This window comes from Cupressus sempervirens, chromosome 8 (genome assembly GCF_028749045.1).
Source record: "Cupressus sempervirens isolate cs-2001-9-10 chromosome 8, ASM2874904v1, whole genome shotgun sequence".
Lineage (NCBI taxonomy): Eukaryota > Viridiplantae > Streptophyta > Pinopsida > Cupressales > Cupressaceae > Cupressus > Cupressus sempervirens.
This window is the reverse complement of record NC_143125.1, coordinates 33,192,958-33,206,974: the sequence shown is the minus strand read 5'-3', so window position 1 is coordinate 33,206,974 and position 14,017 is coordinate 33,192,958. Positions and strand designations below refer to the sequence as shown.

The 14,017-nt window shown below is 33.0% G+C and overlaps 1 long non-coding RNA gene across 2 annotated transcripts in view; it reads right to left on the bottom strand.

Moving 5' to 3' along the window:
• The window catches only part of LOC149541444 (uncharacterized), a 28,364-nt gene extending 19,176 nt beyond the window's left edge, over positions 1–9,188 (bottom strand). For both annotated transcript variants that reach the window (XR_016355332.1, XR_016355331.1), the window contains exon 1: positions 8,696–9,188. This is a non-coding gene — a long non-coding RNA (uncharacterized LOC149541444). The remainder of the gene's footprint in view (positions 1–8,695) is intronic.
• Between the last annotated feature and the right edge of the window lie 4,829 nt (positions 9,189–14,017).

Here is a 14,017-nt window from a genome sequence, read left to right as displayed (position 1 = left end):
TTAAAATGCTTAGCCTCATGGACTTACCAATACAAACAAGCTAGAACTACTACTCAACTAACAAAGGAGAATTCTTCTCGACTTCAAATGATCACCCAACTCTGAATGATCCACTCCACTATGGCTGATATACTCAATTTTGGATCTCAACCCTGGATGATACACTCATCATTGGATGAATACACAATTAGCCCAAGCCTCAATTTATAGTACTATTTGTGCCTCTAGGAAATCCCGCTCGCCCTCTTTAATAATGAACGAAACATGGTAATCAAGAAATGCAACACATAGCCTATAAATGAATCTTTCAACTTCCTTGAAAGAGCTCCTAACATATTGTCTCCAACTTTCCAATGGGGATGCCTGAAGAGGTGTTTTTATTAATTTCTACGTAACCACCCAACACCTATAAGGAATGCTTTTTTCCTTATATTGACCTGTAAATGACAAAAATATGTGTCTCACTTGTGAAAATTACATTTGCCTTAGTGAGGACCTATTTACAACATGTGGACCAATTTGGGCCACTCATTTGACTTTGTGCAGGGGCCTACTTGCATGCTTGTCGATGTGTGAATCTCATACATATTAGGTTTCATCATTGATCATCTCATTGTCTTTACTAGCAATTTCAGTTTGGAATTATATTATTTGCACTTTTGGAGGTACAAGATCCTCCCTAGCTTATCAGTTTGACTAAATTTATGAAGTCTTCCATTAAAGACAAATTTGCAACTAAGTAATCAAAGATCTATCATCAGAAAATACCAATATCCTTGTAAACAATTCAGTCATATTGTCAAATGCTTTGTGCCTATCTACAGAATAATATATTAGTGATAATTGGCTTATAATATCTGAAGATCTTGACCAAAGATAATACTTCGGGAGGTACTTGTGTGCCTTGCCAATTTAAATAACAAATCCACTATTAGATATTTTTTCACCCATTGTGGATGTTAGTGGCAATTTTGTATATTCTGGCAACAAAGATATTACCATGTTTGTCGCAGCAACACCTCACCTTCATGAACACCTCTATCGTAAATCAATTACAAAATGTTTGGCGGAGCCTCAACTATATTTCATTACAATTGAGTTGATACTAGGAGCATTGCAAGTTTCAGAGTTAGGACAAAGTAAAACACACTAATTGGAAGTATTGCAGAGACAGTCGTTTATGGTAGATCATTGTCAACCAAGTAAGATTGCCATATGCAAGCAAAAGAGTTTATCAAAGATTGATCAGTTCTTTGTGATCATATTGATTTTGAGTTTTCATGTCTAATCTATCAAAGGGGTCTTTAAGCAACAATATAGTAAAAAGATCAGGTTATATATTGGTTCTTTTATTTAACACGAAAACGTGCTACTTAGCAACTCATAGCAGTATTATTATCAAAGTAATGAGAACCCGAATGGGATCGGAATTGGCAAAGCTGAATTGAATTGTGAATTGGCCGTGAATCGAATCGCGAATTGGCCATGAATCGAAATCGAATCAGCCACGAATTGGCAAATTAAAAAAACCCTTGAAATTTAGTGAGTAACTTATTTCATAAAACCCTTTATTGCTGATTTGATTCACCAATTCACAAAAAATCGTTTGGCTTGAATCGAATTGCTGAATCATGTGAATCATTGTGATTCTCATTACTATGATTGTAATGTAATAACGAAATCGTGACCCTAGCCAAAATCTTGAAGTCTTTGATCTACAGAGTGCGAAGGTCCTCTAGAATTTTGGAGCAAATTCGAAGGAATAAGTAGTTCATATTAGTTGATATCTACTACGATATATGTTAGAAGACAAGGATATCAAATAAAGAACATTTCTCGCACAATATAGTGAATGCAAAATATCCTTGGGGCAAATTGTTGTTGCATAGAGTTGTAGGATCCACTCGACTTTGCTAAGGATCTACACGTTGTACATTATAGGAGTATTTCATTCTCTATAGAACAAAGCAATGAAAACATTTGATTAATAAAAAGTAAAAATAAAACATAATGTAGAATTTATAAAACAATCTTTGATGTAGGAGCATCCTAGGTGCAAGGGCAATCTTGCATCACCCAAAAATATGATTTAGTTTGTCAATAAGAGTTATCTCAATATAGAATTGCTATTTCTAGAAACTTACTATCTTTGGTAAGTTGGTCATTGGAGCTCATGATGTTCTAATTTCTTCCCTAGAGGTTCACTTTGGAAATATCAGTCTATGAGTGAAGTTTCATTACAAGATCAATTCTAATTTTGAAGATACTTAAAAAAATCGATATTGGCAGCAGGGTACATAAATTTTGAACTCAATTTAGAAGACTTTAGAGGCTCCAAAAGGGGGGTCAAATCTTATCTGGTTAAACTTTGCGCCAATTTAAAGTTGTAACACACTTCACAACATTTCTAAAATGGGGTTATAACTTACAGTAGCCAATTAGGTCAACTAATGATGCGTTATGGTCTTCGGAAGTTGTGCTAACTAAAAAAGGAAAAAAAGAAATTCCTTCAAAATTTCTTTCAAGTTCTGAAATTTGTTTGAGGCCTAATCTAATATAATAAAATAGGAATAATAATATCTTAGGGATAACTGAACTCAAAGTTTAGGGTTAAAATTTAGAGAACCTTCTTCAACAACTAAAATTGCCTATGTAAAAAAGGCTTGCAAGGTTATCCACGGGAGTTCTAGGGATATATATGGTGGCTCTAGTTTGCAGAATATTGTAAGGAAAATGCCCATGTGGCTTTACATGTCATATTTCTTAATATTGTAATTCTATTTCGTTGGATATAATAGGAAGCAAGTTTCCTATTCTAGTAATTTGTGGTTATTTCTTTGTTCAATTGTGTGTAGTTGCATTAATAAGGGGAGAACCCTTCATTAATATTTGCACAAGGGGCTCAAAAGCCTAGCTCAAATAAACACAATTTACCACATCAACAATGTTGGCTTTGACCAAATCAAGGATTGCAGTGAGATGAAATCGGCGATGGATCTAGTGATTCCTAGACAAGCAAACTCTTTTTGCCTTGTATATTGCCTCATTTAGCTAAGAACCCATGCATGATTCTACACAATTTGCAAATGCTTTTGGCCTTTCCTACACATCTTCGCCCATGAAAGCTTGCCAATATCCTTCAATTTAAGACGAAGGCAATGGTTGGTGCATAGAGGCCAAAATATACTCAAGGGTCTCTCCATTAAAAGTCTACCCGCAACAACATGATTTTATGCATTGCTAACCACCACTTGAACTGTGTTTATTTCACCCACTTGATGTATGTCTTCCTTTATAGCCTCACATAGGTAGCATTATTTCTATGTGTGGAAGCATCAATGGAAATGAGGAACATGGTGGCATTTGAAAATAAAACGAAATCAATGGTAAATCAATAAATGATAAAATAAAACATTAATTACTAAATCAAATTCAACTTATTCAATGCACATGGTGGCATTTGAAAATAAAGCAAAATCAATGATCAGTCAATAAATGATAAATTCAAAATCTTAATCACTAAAATCAATTTGAAACTATTCAATACATTTAGAGAAGTAAAATGTTCAATCACATCCGAAAGAAACAAACTTAAGGAGTGCCTTATTTCTCCTATCAATCCAACCATCGGTCATGATGGTGCAACCCTTTTTGCTTCATACCTCATGTTGGTCCTCTAATGTGGTTTTTACATCATCCATCATCTCTGTCAAAATTGGACCGCTTAACTCAAAATCAGTAGGGCTTTTGAACCCTACCCCACAAATAGTGACAACATCTGTTATGCCCTACCAATAAGGAGATTTATCACAAATAGATTAAATAAGATAAGTATGTCTAATAAATTCATTAGAAAAAGAAAACTATAAATTTTAAAATAATCAAATAAAAAAGAATTACCTAGCTGCCAAAGATGGAATAGTGCAATAGTACCAAAACTTGCCAATTGTAAATCTAGCTACTTCATGTACCTTCTTGTTCCAATTCATGCTCTCAAGTGAGAGTTGGGAACCAAGAGTAGTGTGTGGCTCAAAATAGGAAACAATCCTAGATTTACGAACCCTAGGACCAATGGTAATAGTACCACTAGTACTAGCAAAAGCACAAGCACAAGTAGAAGCACTAGAACAAACTAGAGGGCATGAAAGAAGCCTCTCCATCACAACCTGAAACTATTAAATGAATACTCACAACTACCCCCTTTGCCTCTTTTTTATTTCCTTTTCTATGGCAAATGTTTCTAATTGCACTTAGCATTGTGGAACTTCAAGAGGTGTTATATCACAAAAATCGACATCATGGTCATGTATTTGCAACATGGTGTTTCAATCTATTGGTGTCACCACGAAAGATTGTTTTACAATGTTTACATTTAGCCTCTCATTTTTTTCTCCTGTGCAAATCTTTGGTATATTTCCAAGCTTCATTCTTTTCATTGGGTTTGAGGATAGCCTTAGCCTTAGGGATGAGAGTAGACTTTGTGAAAATAAAAAAATAAAGTTTTTAAAAGCTCAACATTGCTGTAATAAGACAATATTACAACAATAAAAGCATTTATGCATTGTGATTTAAAAAAAAAGGGGGGGTTCCAAAAAACACAATTTAGGATTTGTGTTTTTTAGAACAATGTAGGGTTTATTGATTATTCTTTCTTTGAAGTTTAGATTTGAAATGAAAAGAATTAAAATGTCTTTAAAAAATTCAACAAAGTTTTGTATTCATTTTTTTTTTTAAAACTCAAAAAAATCAGTATTATCTCTTAGAACAAACTTAAAATGAGATCTGACCTATTTGCAATCGGTTTTATGGAGCTTTTGATGCACCTAATGCAATAATTAAGCTGCCCCAATGTGATTTGTTGATGATTGTTTGTTCTTTCTCATTGCTTACTCTTATATCCATTCTTATCTTTCCTCACAAGTCACTCTTCTCTTTTTTTGCCAATAGAATGAAATGAGGTCAGTGTCAGGATTGATGAGAAGAAATAGGCAGGAAAAAACACATTAAAACAAAGATTTTAATGTTTTTTAGTGCATTTTTTGCACATGACATTGGTAAAACCTAGGCATTCAAACTCAAGGAGTTTGGGCCGACTCCGCAAGTCCTACAACTCAGTGAATCTCACCCAAGACCCAAACAAGCCTGATCCGAAGCCCTATCGACTTACTAGGGTCCCTAGCTCAAGTCTCAACAAGTCCAGGTGAGTCTCAGATCTATGTCTCTAAAATACTTCCTTCAAATATGAAATAAACATGTTGCTTCTTCTTTAAAAGGAAAATCATGGCCTTAGAAAGAGGAACACCAAGGAGGATCTATTAGGTCTTACACCAATTTTGTTTGGAAGAAATAAAGAGAGATAAAGAAGAAAGAGGAGAATGCAAATTAAATGCAAGCCTAGCATTAAATCTCACTAAATGGTGCCTTAGAAAGAGGAACATCAAGGACGATCTATTAGGTCCTACACCAATTCTGTCTAGAAGAAATCAATAGAGATAAAGAAGAAAGAGGAGAATGCAAATTAAATGCAAGTCTAGCATTAAATCTCACTAAATGGGTGCTAAACTGTCATTAAATTGAAATACTTCCAATTTAAGACATTAAACTAGGCATGGGTATAAAGGAAATGATCTTAGATGCATGGAAGAAGAGTTAATGTCACTTTGGAACTAAATAATCACTCTTCTACAATGTTGTGGTTTCACAACACATACCCCATTTAGAGCACTTGCAGAAATGGGAACCCCTTTTTTCTTTGATTTCTTTCTTTAGTCATTTGGTTTGGTGCCCTTTGTTTTCCCAATGTGTCAGTTTTGCAGGTGTTCTCTAACATTCACAAACTTTTGACAAAAGATCTCGTCTCAAATGTTCTCTCAAATCAAGGGTAGTTTGTGCAATTAGAATAAGATCATCTCCATAACAAAGTAGCTTCACCGCATATTTGACAAATTGGATGCCCCCAATAGTTTTGTGAAAATGTGTGCTGTTCAACTTGCATAATATAAACTGATAATTATTTATGACACCTTTAGGGAACTTAAATATGCATGATGCATTTAAGAATTTAATTATGCAATTTGAATATTGTATGTGAGAATGTAAAAAATACTTAAGATAGGTTATTAGTTAAAAATATTAAATATTGAAAACAATAGTATCAAAAGAGAAAATTTAATATGATAAGCTAAATGAGTTTGGTTGAATAATAATATCTTGTAAATTGCATATGTGGGAAAAGTAAGTATGATTGGAATATATAGTTTTATATTTTTTACTTGTATGAAGATCATAATGATCAAAATTGAATGCAAATGTATGACAATATTTGTTATGAGATAGTTCCTTAAAATCTTGTTTGACATAATTCCTTTTCAAAAATTAATATCAACATGTGAGATAATTCCTTTTAGAGTTTTCTAAATGCATCTTGTGCTATCTTGATAATATGCTTGTGTAGTAATGTATATTTTTATTGTGAATTGTAAATATTGGTTGCATACTATTGTTGGAGTTAATGTTCCAACAGTAGTCAATAGTAATTGTTGCACATGTGGCAAACCTTGTTGAGTTGCTCGCAACACACATTTAGTTTAGGTGTGAGTCAAAGAGTTCTAGTTTGAATTAAGTTCTTATTGTAGATGTGTTTGAGTTAGGTGTCCATAAGTTTCAGTTAGCTATCAAATTTGTCTGTGTTGTCAATCATAAAGTAGTTTGTTGTCAATCTAATTAGCAATCATTTAGGAATGTTGTTGGGTCAAGCTATTGTATAAATTTGCATCTATTATTCAATAGAATTAAGCAGGAAGTTCCTTCTTTCTTTGTTTTGTTTCTGTTGTTCTATTTTTCCAATATGGTATCAGAGTTATCTTTCTATTAAGTTTTGTCTGTTAGAGAAGAAGTTGTAAAGAGGATGAGGCTAGGAGAAGAAACACCAGATGATTATGTTTTCATTGAAAAATTTGTTTGATTTTGAAGAGATCAATGCTTTGAAAAATAGGAAAAGATATGGTAGAGGCTAGATGTATGCTCGAATAGTTTGAAGTGCTATAGGATCGGAGAAGCTATACCTTTACGAGGGTTATGAGGCATTCCATGTGGAGATGGTGTGTGCAATAGTTCGGGGAGATCTGAAAGTCTTGAAACTTGGCATTGTACCTTTACGAGGGTTATGAGACATTTCATGTGGAGATGGTGTGTCCAATGGTGTTTCAAAGCTGGATGATAGCTACATAACTATGAAAAAGTCTTACTCCTCTATTACCTATTTTCAAAGTATAATTTTTACATAATGTTTCCTTTAGTTGTCTCATTGAGTGGGGGAGTTGGAGTACTCAATAGTAATTGTTGCACATGTGGCAAACCTTGTTAAGTTGCTTGTAACACAAGTTCAGTTTAGGTGTGAGTCAAAGAGTTCTAGTTTGAATCAAGTTCTTATTGTAGATGTGTTTGAGTTAGGTGTCCATAAGTTTCAGTTAGCTGTCAAGTTTGTGTGTTGTCAATCATGAAGTAGTTTGTTGTCAATCTTGTTAGGATTAAACTACGGACAGAAATAACAATTACATGCAAATATAACCAATAACAAAAAATAATAGATCACACAGAAAAAAAACACAAGACATCAAGATTTAACATGGTTCACCCAATCCCTAGGCTACATCCACCAAACAAAAAGTCCGATATTATTACGATCCAATGATTACAACCTGATTACAATTCGTAATCCCTTACAGCTCAATACCGCCGAGAACCAATTTCACATCACCACTATAAAACAATCTCTAACCCTAAGCTCTTTTATACAAGTATTTTTACCGCCTTAGGGTTATAATTAATAATTACATGTCGGCCCAAAATTCCGATAAAATAGGGCCCAAAAATTTTCCCAAAGAATTTATGAAGTATGTACAGTACTTTTCTGATCAATCAACACAATCTAACAAATCTAATTAGCAGTCATTTAGAAATGTTGTTGGGTCAAGCTATTGTATAAATTTGCATCTATTATTCAATAAAATTAAGGTGGAAGTTCGTTCTTTCTTTCTTTTGTTTCTGTTGTTCTATTTTTCCAGTAACTATCTCATATAAAAATGGTTTTCATAGATTCAAATTTCTTTTCAAATGTATATGACTACTTATTGAGGTCATCCTCAATTTGTCGGTTGAGTTTGGTTGAATAATAATATCTTGTAAATTGCATATGTGAGAAGGGAAAGTATGATTAGATTATATAGTTTTATATTTTTTACTTATATGAAGATCCTTTTTTTGATCAATTATAATAATGATGAAAATTGAATGCAAATGTACGATAATATTTGTTATGAGATAGTTCCTTAAAATCCTGTTTGTCATAATTCCTTTTCAAAAATTAATATCAGAATGTGAGATAATTCCTTTTAGAGTTTTCCAAATGCATCTTTTGCTATCTTGATAATATGCTTGTGTGGTAATTAATATTTTTATTGTGAATTGTAATATTGTTTGCATACAATCTCATATAAAAAGGTTTTTCATGGATGCAAATTTCTTTTCCAAAAAACACTCTTGCCACTTAGTGATTAAAGAAAACATAAAATTAATTATGCAACCACTTAGTCTTAAATCAAGGAATGAAATTAAGCCTAAACCATAACTAACTGGCAAAGAACATAATGCGAGACACCTTTTAAAAAAAGACCTAAAACGTTCTTCACTGCACCTGAATATTCGTCGGTGATCTTTAACGACCTGCGAGCAGAAAGTGAAGTATATTGTAACACCATCAAAAGCCGGAAGAATTTTTGTTCCCACAGTCCAAGCAAGTTGAGCCGCACTCCATGGCAAGAACAAAACTCTTACGCCCATCGCTGCTTTGATAGCAACAAATGCCGTTGCCGATAAATTCCCCGCAATGGATCAAGAACAATAACTTCACCTAATTGATTGTAGATAGAGAAGAACGGCCCTGCCTCATGTTTCAGTTTCGCCGGTATCGAAAAAAGAGTAGGCGATGCAAACCGGATAATCTCTCATAGAGATCATGATGGTTAAAAATGGGGAGTAGATTGGAAGAGCAGAATAAAGCCCTTGGTGGATGATCAGAGTTTGCTAATTAACCCTAAATTTTAGGATCTCTGTTGAAGAAGCCGACTTTAGATCAAGGTTCCCATAAATTGGAGTACAGTAAACATATTTCAATTCACCGTTGTCTATTCAGCCCCCAAAATGTCTCATTAAGTATTAATTTCATTGTATTTTAATTTTTTATTAAGTTTGATTTATAATTAATTCATAGTTACAAGAAGTGCCACATGGTGGCTTAGTACATGCCTTCAGTTTTTATAGAGATATAGTTTTAATTTAACAAATTTGTTATATTTTATATAATATTTTAATTAATAAAAATATTATATATTTATAGTTTTCTATAATGATATTAATTATAATTTTATTTATTAATAATATTATTGATTTTTTTTTTATCGCAATATATATTATGTGATACTATTATATTATAAATAAATCATAATATCTTTATAATAATATATAATAATATTTGTTAAATGATTATTTAATATAAGAAATATTATTATTTAAGTATTTTTAATTGAATGATAAAAATTATATTTTAAAAAATGTAATATTAAAATATAAAAATCTAAACCAACCCACTTACATTCAAAAAAGAATATTAAAAATGAATCGTTGTTACCTTAATAAAAATTTGCAATCCATCAAACCCATCAAATTCGACCCATATAAGAGTTAAATGAATTCACCTAATCAAATCTTAGAAATATATTTTTTTTAAATTGTAAAGTTAAAAATCTTGCAGAGTTAAATGAATTCACCTAATCAAATCTTAGAAATATATTTTTTTAAAATTGTAAAGTTAAAAATCTTGCATCTATGCTTATGCAACATATTAGTTTGATAACAAAAGTTAAAATCAAATAATTTTGATTGTAGAAATCAAAAAATTTAATCACTAGTTAAAGGGTAAAATCCAAGATATGTCACAATAGTACTTAGCCTACCGGAAGTACTAACAAGGGACGCAACGGGATTGGAAATAGAAAATGAGACAAAGAGAGAGCTTTAATTTTTAAAAAAAAATTGGAAAATATTCTACAATTGCATGCTTGGCTTAGACTTGTATATTTGTACTTTGTTAGAGCATATTAGTAACATATATTTTTAGATATTTTTTCATTGAGAAAGAAACACCATTTCACAAGCACATACTAGTCGAATTGAATTACTTTCTAAAATAGCTATTAGAATTAATAAAATTTTACTATACTAATTTCTACTATTTAAATCAGGCATATTTATATTAACTAATCTAAATGAAAATTACGAAAAAATATTTTCCTCGTATCAAATATATTGTGTCAATACTTTTTTACATAAATATACTTAAATCTTTACATTGACACTTTCACATTAGTATAAATATTATTAAAAATATTATAGTTTTTGTATTGATTATTAAATATAATAATAACAAGTACCACATAGTGGCTAGTATTTGCCATAATAAATGTATTGTAAATAAAATGATTGTATTAGAAAATAATCTATTTTAGTATATTAAACTATTATTTTTATTATATATAAATCAAATAATATTATTATTTATATACTTTATATTGTAATAGTTATAGCATGTATATATTAAAATTTAATTAATAAAATATTTTAAAATATATAATTGTGGTATATTATAAATATAAAACAATATGTAATAAAAATACATAAATATAGATAATAAAATTTGTTGTAATATATGAATCATAATAGATTTATATTATTGTATTATTTTATTTAATATACCATGCATTTGTGATTTCATTATGAAAATGGAAAGCAAAAATTTAGCTGGAAAAAGGGGAAATATGGAGAGCCTCTGAGAAAAGGGCTCCTATAAGACAAAATCAGTTAAGCCAATAATAATTAAGATAAACAAATTGTTTGATAAGCTTCTCAAGCAACTTAATAAAACGTTTATTGTCCTGATCCCAAAGGTTAAAGACCCAGGGGTCCTCTCCAATTTCAGGCCAATTAGCCTCTATAACACTACTTATAAGATTTTCTCGAAAATTTTGGTGAACAGGATAAAGATGTTGCTGCATAAATTCATTGGGAAAACCCAGAATGGGTTTGTCCTAGCACGCCAAATCCTTGATGCTACCATAACAACTCATGAAATTTTGCACTCTATGGAGAAGAGTGGTAATCTGGGTATGGCTTTGAAACTTGACATCTCTAAAGCTTATGATAGGATTAATTGGATTTTCCTGTATGAAGTTATGGGTAAAATTGGTTTTAGTCAAAAGATTATAAGGATCGTAAAATCAATGGTTGAAACTATCAGTTACTCGGTGATGGTGAATGGTTCATCTTGGGGGAATTTTGGTGAGGAGAGGGGACTAAGACAAGGTGACCCTATCTCCCCCTATTTGTTTATCATGGTTGCTGAAGTTCTGGGAAGGGAGTTCTTCAGAAAGATGGAAGGGGGGGTGATTAAAGGTATTAAGCCTACATCCACACTTCCACCAAAGGTGATCCAACAGTTTGTGGAAGACACCTTCCTAAGTGGGGAGTCCTCGATGGGCGAAACCAGAGCTTAGAAGTCTGTGCTAGAGATATATGCGGTCAATGCGGGACAAAATTAATTTGGAAAAAAGAAAGGTGTTCTTCTTCAACACCCCCCCGATATACAGTGAAGGATAGTTAATATTTTGGGGTGTAATACTGCTCTGTTACCTGACACATATCTAGGCCTCCCCTTTATGGCGAAAGATGTAAGTAACAACTTTTGGAATTACATTCTAGAGAGGATGGAAAAGAAGTTGATTGGGTGGAAAGGAAAAACTCTGAGTAATGTGGGTAAGCTTCAACTTTTGATTTCCTCCCTCTAGGGGTTACCTGTGTATTTCCTATCGTTGTTCAAAATTACTCAGTGTATGATAGAGAAATTGGAGACAATACAACGTAACTTCCTTTAGTTGGGAGGAAATGATCTAAGAATATGTTAAGTTTGGTAAATTGGGATACGGTTTATAAACCTAAAAGTAGAGGAGGCTTGGGAGTAAGGAAGATATCTAATTTGAATAATGTACTTCTCACTAAGATGGGGTGGAACCTAATGAAGGAGGAAGCCAATTGGTGTGATATCTTGAAAGCCAAGTACCTGGGAAATCTGAAATTCTCTCACTGCACCGGGAGAAATGATCTCCCTATGGGATCTAAGATTTGGGAAAATATTGTGAAAAATAGAACCATTTTGAAAGATGGTGTAAGGTGGTTGGTGGGTAATGGTAATCAGATTAACTTCTGGGAGGATCTATGGCTTATTGATAATCGTTAACAAGAACGAAGAATGGGTCCCTTTGGAGCCACCTCCAGGAGCATGGGGAAGTATGGTTGCTGATTTTATTGGCCCAGGGAGGAAGTGTTAAAAGGTTGAGTGGGGACCTATTAGAAGAGCTAAATGTTCTGCTAGAAGGGTATAGAATCTCGAGAATGGATTAGAACGATGAGTTCATTTGGAAGGCCACTTTGATAGGGGAGTTCTCTGTTAAATCTGCCTACAAATTAATGTTTGATTAAACTTTGGAACCTAATCACTAGGGGAATATATGGTTCAATCATTTAATCCCAAAGATTAATATATTCTAGTGGACCACCATCCATGGGAAAATTCTCACTATTGATAACCTTATGAAACGAGGTTTTCAATTATCCAATAGATGTTATTTGTGTAAGAAGGCAGAGGAGAATATTACCCACTTGTTCCTTCATTGTAGGTATGCTTCTAATGTTTGGGGGAGGCTTTTACAGAAGATGGAGGTGAACTGGGTATTTAACAAGGATCTAGTGCAATGTGTGGAGAATTGGCAAGGGCCCTTTGCCCACCCCCTCCTTGTAAGTTTGTGGAAGGCTATCCCCCCCATGTCTATTGGGGTATTTGGAAGGAGAGAAATAATAGGGTGTTCAGGAATGAAGAAAGAAGTGAGGAGGTTGTTGTGGACAAGATCTATAAACTTATGGTTGAGAATATGAGTTGTAGCAAGTGGAGAAAATTGACATTCCCCCCTAGCATGTCGGATGTCAAAGTGGCCAAGGGATGGAACTTGGAGGGGATAATGGAGACTGATAATTCCAATCTGTTGGCTAGGAAAAGGACATGATGGGAACCCCCACCTGCGAATTGGGTTAAGCTCAATTTTGATGGTGCTACCGAAAATGAGGGCTCGGTGGGAGGAGGTATGGTCAGGGATAACAAGGGCAGCATGCTGTTGGTGTATTCTGGATAGCTAGGGAAAATTTCTAACAATACTGTGGAAGTAATGGCTCTTTATTGGGGTTTAAAATTGGTGATAAGCGTAGGATGGAGAAATGTGGAGATTGAAGATGATTCAAACATCATTATAGAAACTGTTAAATGTAACATGAGGGAAGGATGGGCCATTAAACATGTGATAGAAGACATCAAACACTTATTAATTATTTTAAATAGGTTCGATTTGAATCATATTTTTCAGGAGGGAAATAGTGTGGTAGATGGAATGGCAACATTAGGCCTAAATGTAAAGGGACTAAGATGTTGGAGGGAATTTAATGCCTTGCCAAATTTGGTAAAAAAAATAGTAAATCAAGAAATTAAGCAAGATAAATCTAAGCTGGAGAGTTATTTTAAATTTTTGTGACATGCTACTGAGTTGGTGGATAGTGCAAAGTTATGAAGGACAGATGGCTAGGAGTGATGGAAATGATACTAATAATAATAAATTCGCATGGCTCGAAAAAGAAAGAATTTTGAAGTCTAAGATGAAAGGGTTTTTAATGATTTTCCTATGTGTGTTCTCGTACACTGGGATGAGAAAAGGTTCAAATTTTAAGTGGTTAGTGTGTATTGGGAATGATGGAAAAGATTGGGAGAAAGATAGAGGCGGTCGACACGTGACAATAATTTCGACAAGGGATGTTACTATAATTACAAACAATAATGGTCATTATGTGTGCTTAAGGGATA